This window comes from Eschrichtius robustus, chromosome 2 (genome assembly GCF_028021215.1).
Source record: "Eschrichtius robustus isolate mEscRob2 chromosome 2, mEscRob2.pri, whole genome shotgun sequence".
Taxonomy (NCBI): domain Eukaryota; kingdom Metazoa; phylum Chordata; class Mammalia; order Artiodactyla; family Eschrichtiidae; genus Eschrichtius; species Eschrichtius robustus.
In genome coordinates, this window is record NC_090825.1 from 52,644,397 (window position 1) to 52,656,911 (window position 12,515).

A 12,515-nucleotide genomic window follows, 5' to 3' on the forward strand; every position below is an offset into this window, starting at 1 on the left:
CTACTGCAGCTTACTCCATATAAAAAACTTTATAGGGATTGATTTTTCGAGGGGTGCATAATTCCCAAACTATTGACATCAGCAGATAGCTAGCTATTGAGCCTGACGATCACTGTACTGCTTTGAATCTGAAAGCACCTAGACCATGCTTGCCAGAGCTTCAAATTGCCATCTCTGTAACACCCAGAAGGGAACTTGCATAACATGCGTTTTCACTTCTCCCAGTTGAGTTTAGTGTTGTTTTATATTATATTTGTAATTTGACTGTGCCAGGCCTTACCAACCTGTGGATGAAGAGATATGATCATATTGATATTCCGATCACAGTAGCTGTAGTACTTCAGCCCTTCTCTAGGTTTCTCTGGTGTTCTTACCATTGTTTCTACTGCTGCTGTCTTGTAAGAGAACATTCTAAAACTAGGAACAGCTGGCTTTTCCTCGGAGCTGCTCCAAGCCCCCAAAGGGCCCAGGCTCCAAAGTGGTCCAGGGCTGACCTCTTCTTTTCTTCCTGGGCCCCAAAGCAAGTCGCTTATGCTCTGAGTCCCATTATGGGTTTTGCTTTTGTTTTTTTATTTGTTTCAATGAGCATCAATCTTTCCATTTCTGGCCCTCCCCACTCCTTTGGGGATCAAAACCAGTTCATTAGGCAGAAGGACTAAGCGGAATTAGATAATCAACAAATAATTATGGATTCTATTATGTGTAAAAGTTCTATTTTTTAAAATGAGTAGATTTTAAATGAGTAGACTTAATTTTAAAATTAAGTAGACTTAATATACACTATAATGTTTAATGTCCAGACATCTTGCTGTACTCCCATCTTCCATGTCCCTTTCCTTCATCTAGAAAACCTGAAACTCCTGTGTGTCCCAGTTCATGGAGAGAGACCCATAAGGATCAAGGATTACACGAGCAGCCAGACGCTGAAACCCAGCTTCAGCTCAGCTGGGAATAATCATTCTTTTAACCCACAGGTTGTCAGAACTCAGTGTGTATCAGAATCACCTGGAGGGCTTATTAAACACAGATTGCTGGGCTCCACCTACAAAGTTTCTGATTTAGTAGGTCTTGGGTGGGACCCAAGAATTTGCATTTCTGACAAGTTCCCAGGTGATGCTGATGCTGAAAACACACTTGGAGAACCACTGCCTTGATCATTTGGTGATTAGCTTTCTGGAAAAAGAGCTTATGGATGCATGACAGTCCTCCAACTTCACTTCATCTTAGTTTTTACTTGCTCTAAAACATTAGTCAATAAAGACCTTTCTTGCCTGAATCCAAGAAGATAACAAGTTTGGAACATGATGAGAATTCTCAATACCTTCATTCTCTGTTCTAAAAAACAATTATCAGTTTGTTTAGGGTTTTTATAAGCTTTTGGTTTATATGTGGCAGAGAGCAGTGAATCACTGGGGAGTCAGGACATTGAGTAATTTAAGTAAATCTTACTGTAATCTCACTGAAAACACTTGACTAATTAGGTGGAGCTCTGTCTGCTGTATGTCTGAGCCCATAGGAATGGGTCCACTGCCAGATGGAGATTGTTATTCTAATTATGTAATATAAATTATTCCCCCCAAAAGGTCAAACAGAATATGACTCCTTTGCTTTTCATTATTTATGTGAAATTTCCCCAAAGCCACAAAACATTTTCTCGGTTCAATTAATCCATTAGAAAATCCAGTTATCTTACAGATGTTTTATCCACATGACTTTAAAAGGTCAGCTGGATGAAATTTTCAGTATCACCAGATGTTTTGCTGTCAGGAGAGCATAGCTTCACTTGAAATGTTTTGCGAACCTAGAGTTTTCTCTGCGCTTAATCACCCTTCTGGTCAATAAATTCTACTTTCAGTGACCAAATTTCACTGTTGAAATTTAAACTCATTTCTTCTTGTTTCTATCTTGTAGAGTAGGAACGAGCAATACTGTTAGTTATCTATTGGTAACTACTCAATTTATTTGAAAACAGCTAGTCCCTCTTTATCTTTTTCTTTTTCATGCAAAATTACCTCCAACCCTTTTTATTTATTTTTAAAAATTAATTAATTTATTTATTTTTGGCTGCGTTGGGTCTTTGTTGCTGCGCTCTGGGGGCTCTCTAGTTTTGGTGAGCAGGGGCTACTCTTCTTTGCGGTGCATGGGCTTCTCACTGTAGTGGCTTCTCTTGTTGCAGAGCACTAGGCACATGGGCTTCAGTAGTTGTGGCACACGGGCTCAGTAGTTGTGGCTCTCAGGCTCTAGAGCGCAGGCTCAGTAGTTGTGGCACATGGGCTTAGCTGCTCTGCGGCATGTGGGATCTTCCCAGACCAGGGCTCGAACCCATGTCCCCTGCATTGGCAGGCGGACTCTTAACCACTGAGCCACCAAGGAAGCCCCTCCAACCCTTTTAAAATCTTCCTTCATAGATCCTAATTTCAACTGCACGTATATTAGCCTGATGGTGTGCCACAGATCACGGCTGTTCTCTTCACATTTTTTCAGTGTTTTTCTGCTTCATTTTGGATATTTTATTATTGTGTCTTCAAAAACATTGAAATTTTCAGTGTCTAGTCTTCTCTTAATCCCAAACAGTGTATTTTTCATTTCACATGTTGGATTGTTTTTTGGTTTTTTTTTTTGTCGTTCATTTGGGTCTTTTTTATATCTTCCATTTTTCTCGACATCATGGTCTTATTTTTCTTTACCTTCTTAAACATTCAGAGCATATTTACAATAGCTGTTCTAACATTTTTTTTTTAGATTCTTATCTGCTAGTTCCATTCTCTCTGTATTCTGTATCTGTTTCTACTGATTGAGTTCTCTCCTGGTTTTAGGCCTATTTCCTACTTCTTTGCATGCCTGCTAATTTCTTATTGGATGTTAGACTTTGTGACTTTTACATTATTGATTGTTGGATTTTGTGGTATTTTTTCAAATAGTGGTGGATTTTGCTCTGGCACTCAATTAATTTACTTGGAATTAGTCGAAACTTTAGAGACTTCCTTTTAAATTTTGTTAGGACAAGTCCAGTGCAGCCTTTAGTATAGGCTAAAGAATATCTGAGGATTCTACTCTATGTCTTGTGGATTATGATCACTTCCATTCTTGCCCTGTGTGTGAACTCTGGAAATTGTTCTGTTTACTCCTTTCTCATGGTCATTTCCCTGTATTCAGGTAGTTTCTTTTCAGACATGCACATATTAGCACAGCCAGAGACTCAAGGGGACCCCTCAGTAGATTTCCTGAGCTTTCTCTCTGCAAATAGTACTCTGACTCATAAATTCTTACAGCCTTGGCCTCTCTGTATCTTCACTTCATAGGGATCACTTCATAGAGAACTCTGTTGATTTCTCCTTTCATGCACTGCAGCCCAGTACTGCCTTCTGACAATAAGCTGGTACAGTTGTTCAACTGGCTTTGTTTGTTACCCTTTTGTTAGAAATCATAATGCCTTGATATCTGTTGTTCAATATCTGTGTGGTAGGCAGCTTCTAAGGTGGCCCCCAATGATCCCCACCTTCTGGTATTCATGCTTTGAGTGAGTGCTAGATCCAGTAACTAACAAATATATGGCATGTGTGGTAAGATGTCATTTCTATGATTACAGAAGGTTACAGAATACTCTAATCTCCATCCTGCTAGAACACTCTCTCTCTCACTTGCTTGATGAAGCACAAGGAACTGAGAGCAGTCTCTGGCCAACAGCCAGAGAGTAATGGAGGCCCTCAGTCCAACTGCCCATGAGAAAATGAGTCCTGCCAATGACTACATGAGTGAGCTTAGAAGTGGATTCTTTTTCAGTCAGTCATTCAGATGAGACCATGGCACTGGCCAACACTTCAACTGCAGCTTTGGGAGAGACCCTGGGTCATTCTTGATATTGATAATTTGCAGCAATTTCATAATAGTTAAACCATGCCTGGTTTCCTGAACCACAAAAACTGTGAGCTAATAAATGCGTGTTGTTTTAAGCTGCTGAATTTGGGGGTAACTTGTTACTCAGCAATAGATAACTAATGCAGTCTGAAAATCATTGTGTCATATATGCTGTCTATTTTTGTTCTGTCATTTAAGGCAGGAAGGATAAATTAGGTCTCTGCAACTCAATCTTGGCTAGAAAGAAGTCACAGACCATTCAAAGTAGAATCTATGGACGTAGGACCAAGAGATCAATATTTCGTAAAACTTTCCTGGTGATTCCAATATACAGGCAACTATGAAAGCCACTGTCTTAGATCAGTGATTCTCAGCCATTAATGTGCATGTGAATCACCTAAGGATCTCGTTAAAATCAAGATTCTGATTCAGTAGGTCTAGAGTGGGACCTAGGATTCTGCATTTGCAACAAGCTCTCAAATCATGCTGATGCTGCTGGTTTGTGGACCACACTTTGAATAACAAGGACCTAGATTACTGCATGCCTTCTGTCTGTTACATTTATTGAGGAACCTGGAATAAGTTCCGTAGTGTCTGTACCAAAGAATATTTGAGTAGCTCTACCCTCTGTCTTATTCACTCTCCATTAACTGGTGTCTAATTTATTAATTCAACAATTACTTATTTTCTATTTCTTGTATGATAACTCCTTTGCTAGATGAACGAGACACAGCCCCTCCATCCCTTGCTATCTGAAGCCATTCTCAGTTTAGTGGAAGAAGCAGATATGTGAGAAAGTACATTATAAAGCAGGCTGGTAAGTGCAAAGATAGAAACACAAATTAATTATGAACTCCCTTTTAGGGTACAGTAGTCAGGAATGCTTCTAGAAGAGGTGATGTTCGAGTTGAGTTTGGAGATATGAATGGCCCCTCCAGTGTGTAAATTGGAGAGCTACTTTCTGAGAGAGTGAATACTGAAATATTACTTCTGCTTCCTCTCATTGCCTAAGAGTCTTAATCTTGGTGTCTCTTGCTCTCATGCCAATTGGACTCCTGGTGGTCTGCCCTGAAGTCTCAGAACCCTGAGATAGGTATACAGATTTAGTTCCTTCTTCTGTAGCTCTCACTGTCTTCAACTTCTGTGTTTAAGCAAATGCACTTAAGAAATATCTTTTGATTTTTAGCCTCAAGTCAGTTTTACTATAGAAAAGTTTCAAGTATCAAAAATTACTATCTTTCATCTTTATCTTTACTCATTTCTCAGAGGATGGAATGGGGAGTGGAGCAGATAGACATGGCATGTTTCATATTTATTTCATCTGTAGCTGAGTTCCTGACATTTCCCTCTAGGAGAATTATTTGTTGTTGTGAAACCCCTTTCAACACTCTTCCAAGATATTTCAGATTAACTAATGAAAGTAACCGACGAACTTAACAATGTAGAAAACAAAGCAGAAAATCTTAAGCTTTACTCCATCGGGATCATAAGTAAGAGACTGTTTCTTTTGTAGAACAGCTGGTACAATATAAGCTTATGAAAAGACAATAACCCAGAGTTTTTCCCCTTGAGGTGGAAGAATCAACCCCATAATATCTCTCCACAATTTTCCAATAAAGCTCAAAGGGGAGAAAGACTCCATCCTCCTCATAGAACATGAGTCCGCTTTGCTGTAATCACCCCTGAGCCTAAACCCAACTTAGCATCTCCAGAAAAGATGTGGTTAGAGAGACGAGAGAGCTGGTAAGTAGTCCGGCAAAGTCCTTGTACTAACTCACAGATTATAATGGCATTGGAATCCTAGAATCAAATAGTAATGGCATACAGGTTTGGAAGATTTTTTTTTTTTTTTTTTTCTAATCGTAAGGACTCACTGGTTTACCCTCCCAAAGTCTAAGGAAAGAACCCAAGTGAATAACTGCTTTTGATATTCATAATCCTGTTTGTGGTCAAAATGAAGAGAGTCAGTAGGGCAGTGTGTCTGTTACTTTTGCTATGTAACATACCACTCCAGAATCTAGTGGCTTAAAGCAATAAATATTTATACTTTCTTGCTATTCTGTGGGTTTAATGGGCATTTCTTATCTAGGCCAGCTTAGCTGGGGCTGGGTCATTTAGGTTGGTGTCACTCAGATGTCTAGATGATTTAGGAATGGCTGGGATAGAGCCTCTATCCATTAGGCCTCTTCTCCTCCAGGAGGCGAGCCTGGGCTTGTTCACACAGTGGTAGAAGAATTCCCAGAGAACAGCAAGAGATGGTAAACCCCAACGTGTAAGCACTTTTCAAGCTTTTGCTTACGTCACAGTTGTTAGTGACCCATTTGTCCAAGCTAGTTATATGGCCAAGCCCAAATTCAAGGAATGAGGAAATAGACCCACCTTTTGATGGGAAGAGTAGCGAAGTCACATTGAAAAGGGTGTGCATATAAGGAACGGCAATCTACCGTGAGCAGCCACATCTTGCTTCACCTGCTCTCAACACCCTGGTTAAATCATCCCATGCATCAGTTATTCCAGGCAGTCAAGTACGTACAGACTGGTCGTTAATTGTAATTTTCAGAATTACTTCCTGTCAGTCTCCAACCAGTCACCTCTAGGTCTCTGTTCCATCTAAGTCACTCTTGTCTCTTACCAAATACACCTAGCATCTCTAGCTGCTATGCATTTAGTTTCATCAGGCTGGAAGGCCCTTCTATTCAATACAATATATTTATCTAATGAACTCCTCTATATATGCCGATCCCTAGTTTAAGTATTATTGCCATTGAATACTTTCATGACCTGCTCAGGTGGGTCTAGATGAGCTCTCACCCCTGTGCTCTTAAGATCACAGTGTTTATAACTCTAGGGTTGTCCTGTAATATCACATCAAAATCCTTTGTCACTCACACTGGGCTATAACTCTTGAAATTCAGGGAAGGCATTTTGTCATCTTCATCTTTGTAACCCTGGTGACTAGCCCAGGCTCTGGCTCTAAGTGGACACCCACTCACTGTTGACTGAGTATATGATTCATAGCATAAGTAATGCTGTACTCAGGTAGTTTATGGTCTGGTTGTAGAAATAGCACACTCACCTGTGAAACACCTAGACAATAATATAAATCTTTTGCTATAAGAATCAAGAGGAGGGAAAAGTATTTCCTGATTCAGTTTACAGTATCTTATTCACCTTAAATTCTTCCCTTTCCAACATTTCTTTTTGTCTCCCTCTACCCCCAAATCTAATCTGACATCATTTTCCATGGTGCTGGAGACAGATGCATTGAGTCCTAATCCCTGTTACCTATTGATCTTATACAAGTTACTTAACCTCTGAAAGTCTCAGTTTCTTCATCTGTTTTCTGAGGATCTCTGAAGATTAAATAAGTTAAGACACTTACAAGAACTTGGCACCATGCTCAATAGTTTCTACTGAGGTTCCTAATTTCATTATTGTCATTACATTTCCAACTCTGCTCCTCCTGCTTTCATTCCAGCCGTCGTCATTCCTTTCCTGGACCACTGCAATCACCTTCTCAAGACTTCTTCCCCTAATGCATCCTGCAGCTTTCACCTCATTGCCTTTCCTACAGGACAAAGTTGAGCACTTCTTTTACATGCTTTGAAAGCTTTGGCTTCCCTTTGCCTGAAGAAAAATCAAGTTCAAACTTCCCAGCAGTCCCCCAGCAATACTAGACAATGGGCAGTTCTCTGAATATGACCTGCTGTTTTAAACACTCTTGCTTTGCACAGAAGCGGATTTATGATGAGGCTATGAACCTTATGCTTTAGGGCCCATCATCTGCATGTGCACCTTGCAAGGCTTGGCATATTCTTGGGACTCAGGGAGGAAGCAACAGCCCAGCTAGGGACCTGAGCCAAGGACCACTGTCACATTTTGGGGTGGTAGTCCTTGGACTACAGGCAGGGCCAGTGGGCTGCCCATGCTGCCTCCCCACCTGCCCAGACCTCAGTGACAACCTGCCCCTGACCGCCTCATTGAGCATCTGCCTGTCTTTGACCTCCATGGGAAGATCTGAACTAGAAGCTGCTTGTGCCCTTGCTTGGGGGCCACTATGCCTCAGGCTCCACAGCCACCTCGCACTCCCACCTCCATCCCAGGGGTGCCATCAGAGGACGGGGAGCCTCTCAGGCTTTCCTCTGCCCCAGAAAGATGCTGCAGAGCAAGTTACAGATGAGGCATGGCTGATAACAAAGTTGTAAAACCAAAAGGAATTTCTAAAATCATCAGTCACAAAAATCATATTTCTCACACCCATGACAGAGGAAAGACTGAATTGTCTTCCCAGTCTCACTGTTGAAAAGGATAATATAAAATCAATCAGAGGAGGAGGCCAAAGTGCTGAGGGAAAATATCATACAAGTGTTTCGGGGAGTTAATTCACTAAAACAAAACAAAAAACCCCCCCAAAACAATAACAATAATGTGTTGGTTTTGTGGAATTCTTGATGCTCATGATATTTATCAGATTTAGAAAATTTGTAATTTTACCTATCTTCATATTTGTAACATTGCATTCTTTTTTAATCAAAAGCCCCAAATGGCATTTTCCTCAGGCCTCATAAACTGAATCTGTCCCTGCAGCACATGAAGACGTTCATGGGATGTTCATTTCCTCAGAAGACATGGTATAAATGTTGTCCCCTCTGACAGAACTTACATCCCCTTTCCTGGACTGTCACTGTATATCGTGCAGGTGTCTTTCCTGCTGCACGTAGTACAGTGATCAGTACTCACTATTACCTCCCTCTGCAGGCTTCCTCAGGGCAGGAGGCTGCTCTGATCCATCTTTGTACTCCCTGTGCCTCACACTGTGTCTGTCATATAGTGTTTCATAAATGCTTCTTGAATCAAGAATGAATAAATAAATGGGTGAATATCTGGATAGACCAGCACATGGTTTATAATCAGAGATTCACAGAGACATGGAGTTTGTGTGATATCTTTTTTTTAAAATTAATTAATTTATTTCTTTTTATTTTTGGCTGTGTTTTGTCTTCGTTGCTGTGCGTGGGCTTTCTCTAGTTGCAGCAAGCGGGGGGCTACTCTTCATTGTGGCGTGCGGGCTTCTTATTGCCGTGGCTTCTCTTGTTGTGGAGCACAGGCTCTAGGCACACAGGCTTCAGTAGTTGTGGCATGTGGGCTCTAGAGTGCAGGCTCAGTAGTTGTGGCGCACAGGTTTGTTTGCTCCGTGGCATGTGGGATCTTCCCGGGCCAGGGATCGAACCCGTGTCCCCTGCATTGGCAGGTGGATTCTTAACCACTGCACCACCAGGGAAGCCCTTGTGTGATATCTCGACAGATGAGTTCTATAGACTTGGAAGAGCAGAGGGGTGGAGACATGCTAGGTAGTGAGATTAGCATAAACAAAATGTATGTCAGGCTGTCAGGGGTTATGGTGGAAAGAAGGGGGTGAGTCTCAAGGGACAGCACTATAAATGGGGTTTTGGAGGATAATGGAACTGTTCTATATCTTTTTTTTTATCGACAGCAATGGGACCATAACTCTTGAGTCTCAGTCTTGTGACTCCCCAGTTTGACCTGTCTTTTTCATCCATACTTTATTTTTGATTGTTCTGTATCTTGATTATGGTTGTGGTTACATGAATCCACACATGTATTAACATGTAGTATACATCTGCACATCAGAAGAAAAAAGTAAATTTTACTGTATGATAATTTTAAAAGTAAAATTTATGTAAAAAAACAACTAGGATCAGAAAAAATGTTTGGTATTTGTGACAGATGATAAATTTGATGAAAATAAGGGGTTAAACTTTTTACTTGCATAATATAATTTAAAAAATAAAATAAAGCAGACATTTCATATTGGGAAATGGTGGTAGATGAAACTGAACAGGCAAAATGATTGGGTCTTTAGTCAGAATTGATATGTAGCTTTGATCCAATATGTAACAGAATATTTTGCCTTAAAAGACCTGCAGGTAAGGCGATCCATCAGGGACAAGAATGGGCATAAATTACAGGGATGACAACATCAATACATACAGTGAAAGTCAGAGAGCCAAGACAGATTGAAGGGAAGAGTTGACAAGAATTAAAATATTTTTGGGGGTATAGGGAATGGAGAGAGAATCAAAGGTATCTTCAGGATTTCAAATAAGGTTGCCATTGAGAGAAACGGTGAGATTTGAAGGAGAAGGCGATTTGTAGGAAGAAGAGAAGGAAGCTCCCGTTGAGCACAATGTACCCCCTAGGAGATGGAGGCCAGGATGGGAGGGAGACTGGAGTTCCTGGTACACAAGTAATATTAGGAGGAGGCACTTCCCAGACCTTTATATTCCCTACTCTGGTGAAAGAGAATTGTTGCTCAAAAGAGTTGATTTATCAGTTAAGGGCTTATCGTATGTCAGGCTCCATTTGAAGCACTTTACCTGCACTGTACCTTCTTTAGTTTTCTCAACAACCCTATGATGTCCATGCTATTGTTATCCTTATGTTACAAATAAGGAAACAGAGGCTCAGAGCGTTTAAGTAATTTCCCCAAAGTTATAGCTAGGAAGAAGAGGTGCTAGAGTTGTTTAAACTCTTGAACTTGACCAGTACATTATATTATCTCTCTCCAATAACCTAAAACCACTTTTAGATTCTATTTATTTCAAGATATTACTAAGAAAAGATGCCTAAAATGGTATTTAATGCTTAAAGATAATACAATTTCTACCAAAGTGGCAGAGAGTCTTCATTTACTCTTTTTACTTCATTTTGCACCAAATTTTGTTTAGTGTAATAAGCTAAGGTTTTAGTCTTTTGGACACATAGCAGACCACAGTTACATCTTGGTGTGTGGTGGAGGCTTTTCCCAAGCACCATGTTGCTTATGCTTAAAGTCTCTCTAGAACTGTTTACATTTCTTTTGCAAGGATCCATTTCATGGGGTTCTCTGTAGTTGGCTCTGGGGCTGCTGAGAGCGCAAGCTCTGTCTCAAGTATGAGTGTGTACTGCTACTCTCTGACCAACATGCGCTTACCTATAACTATGTCTTGCTTGGCTTCATTTCCCCAAGAATGTGGCTCTCTGCCCTGACCAAAGCCAGGGACAAGTGAAGCAGTGAGTCACATGCATGATCATCACTGTTTTTCTCGATATTTCACAAGGGAACCCACAGACACTTGTAGGTTTCCATTCTTTCAGCTGATCCTTCTTATGTAGAGCAAGAGATCATAGCAAAGGGATGTGAATCACCTGGAAATGATGAACAATGGCCTCAGGCAGAGAAAGGGGTATGTCAGGTGTGTGGTTTTTCCAACCCTAAAATATTTGCTTTCAGTGCACTTAGCAGTGTTATAATTATAGGGTGTTAAACTCTTTGAAGTGACATGCCTACTCAGCACTCCACTTGATGATTTAAAAAAAAAACAGCTTTATTGAAATATAATTTACACATTCACAAAGTATGCTACAACCATCACCAATATCTAATTTCAGAACATTTTCATACCCAGTAAGAGACTGTGTACCCATTAGCTGTTGTTTTTTATTCCTCCCTCCTCCAGCCCCTGGCAAACAATTAATCTACTTTTTGTCTCTATGGATTTGCCTAATCTGGACATTCCATACAAACGGAATCATACAATATGTGGCCCTGTGTGTCTGGCTTATTTTACTTAGCATAATGTTTTCAAGGTTTGTTCATGTTGTAGCATGTATCAGCACTGCATTAACTTTCATGGCTGAATAATATTCCATTACCTGAGTTTACCACATTTTGTTTATCCGTTCATCAGTTGATGAACACCTGAATTGTTTCCACCTTTCAGAATAATAGCCATTGAATGTTCATCTACAGGTTTTGTGTGGAAATGGGTTTTAAACTCTATTGGGTATATACCCTGGAGTGGTACTTTTGGATCATATGGTAACACTATGTTTAGCTGTTTGAAAAATTATTACCTGTTTTTCAAAGTGGCTGCACCATTTTACACTCCTACCAACAGTATATGAGCGTTCTGACTTCTCCACATCCTCATCAACACTTATTGTCATTTTGATTATAGCTATCCAGTGGGTACGAAGTAGCACCTCATTATGGTTTTTAATTTTTTCATTGTAAAATATACATAACAAAACTTAACCATTTTAACCACTTTAAGTATACAATTTGGTGACATTAAGTACACATGCATGTTGGGCAACCTTCATCACCATCCACTTCCGGAAGTTTTTTATCATCCCAAACAGAAACTACCTATTAAACAATAACTCGCCACTCCCCTCCCTTTGTGAGTTGAATTTGTGTTTTTCTAGTGGCTAATGTTTGCTTTTTTTTTTTTTAACATCTTTATCAGAGTATAATTGCTTTACAATGGTGTGTTAGTTTCTGCTTTATAACAAAGTGAAACAGCTATACATATACATATATCCCCATATCTCTCCCCTCTTGCATCTCCCTCCCACCCTCCCTATCCCACCCTTCTAGGTGGTCACAAAGCACCAAGCTGATCTACCTGTGCTATGCAGGTGCTTCCCACTAGCTATCTATTTTACATTTGGTAGTATATATAAGTCCATGCCACTTTCTCACTTTGTCCCAGTTTACCCTTCCCCCTCCCCGTGTCCTCAAGTCCATTCTCTACATCTGCGTCTTTATTCCTGCCCTGAACCTAGGTGTTTCAGAACCATTTTTTTTCTTT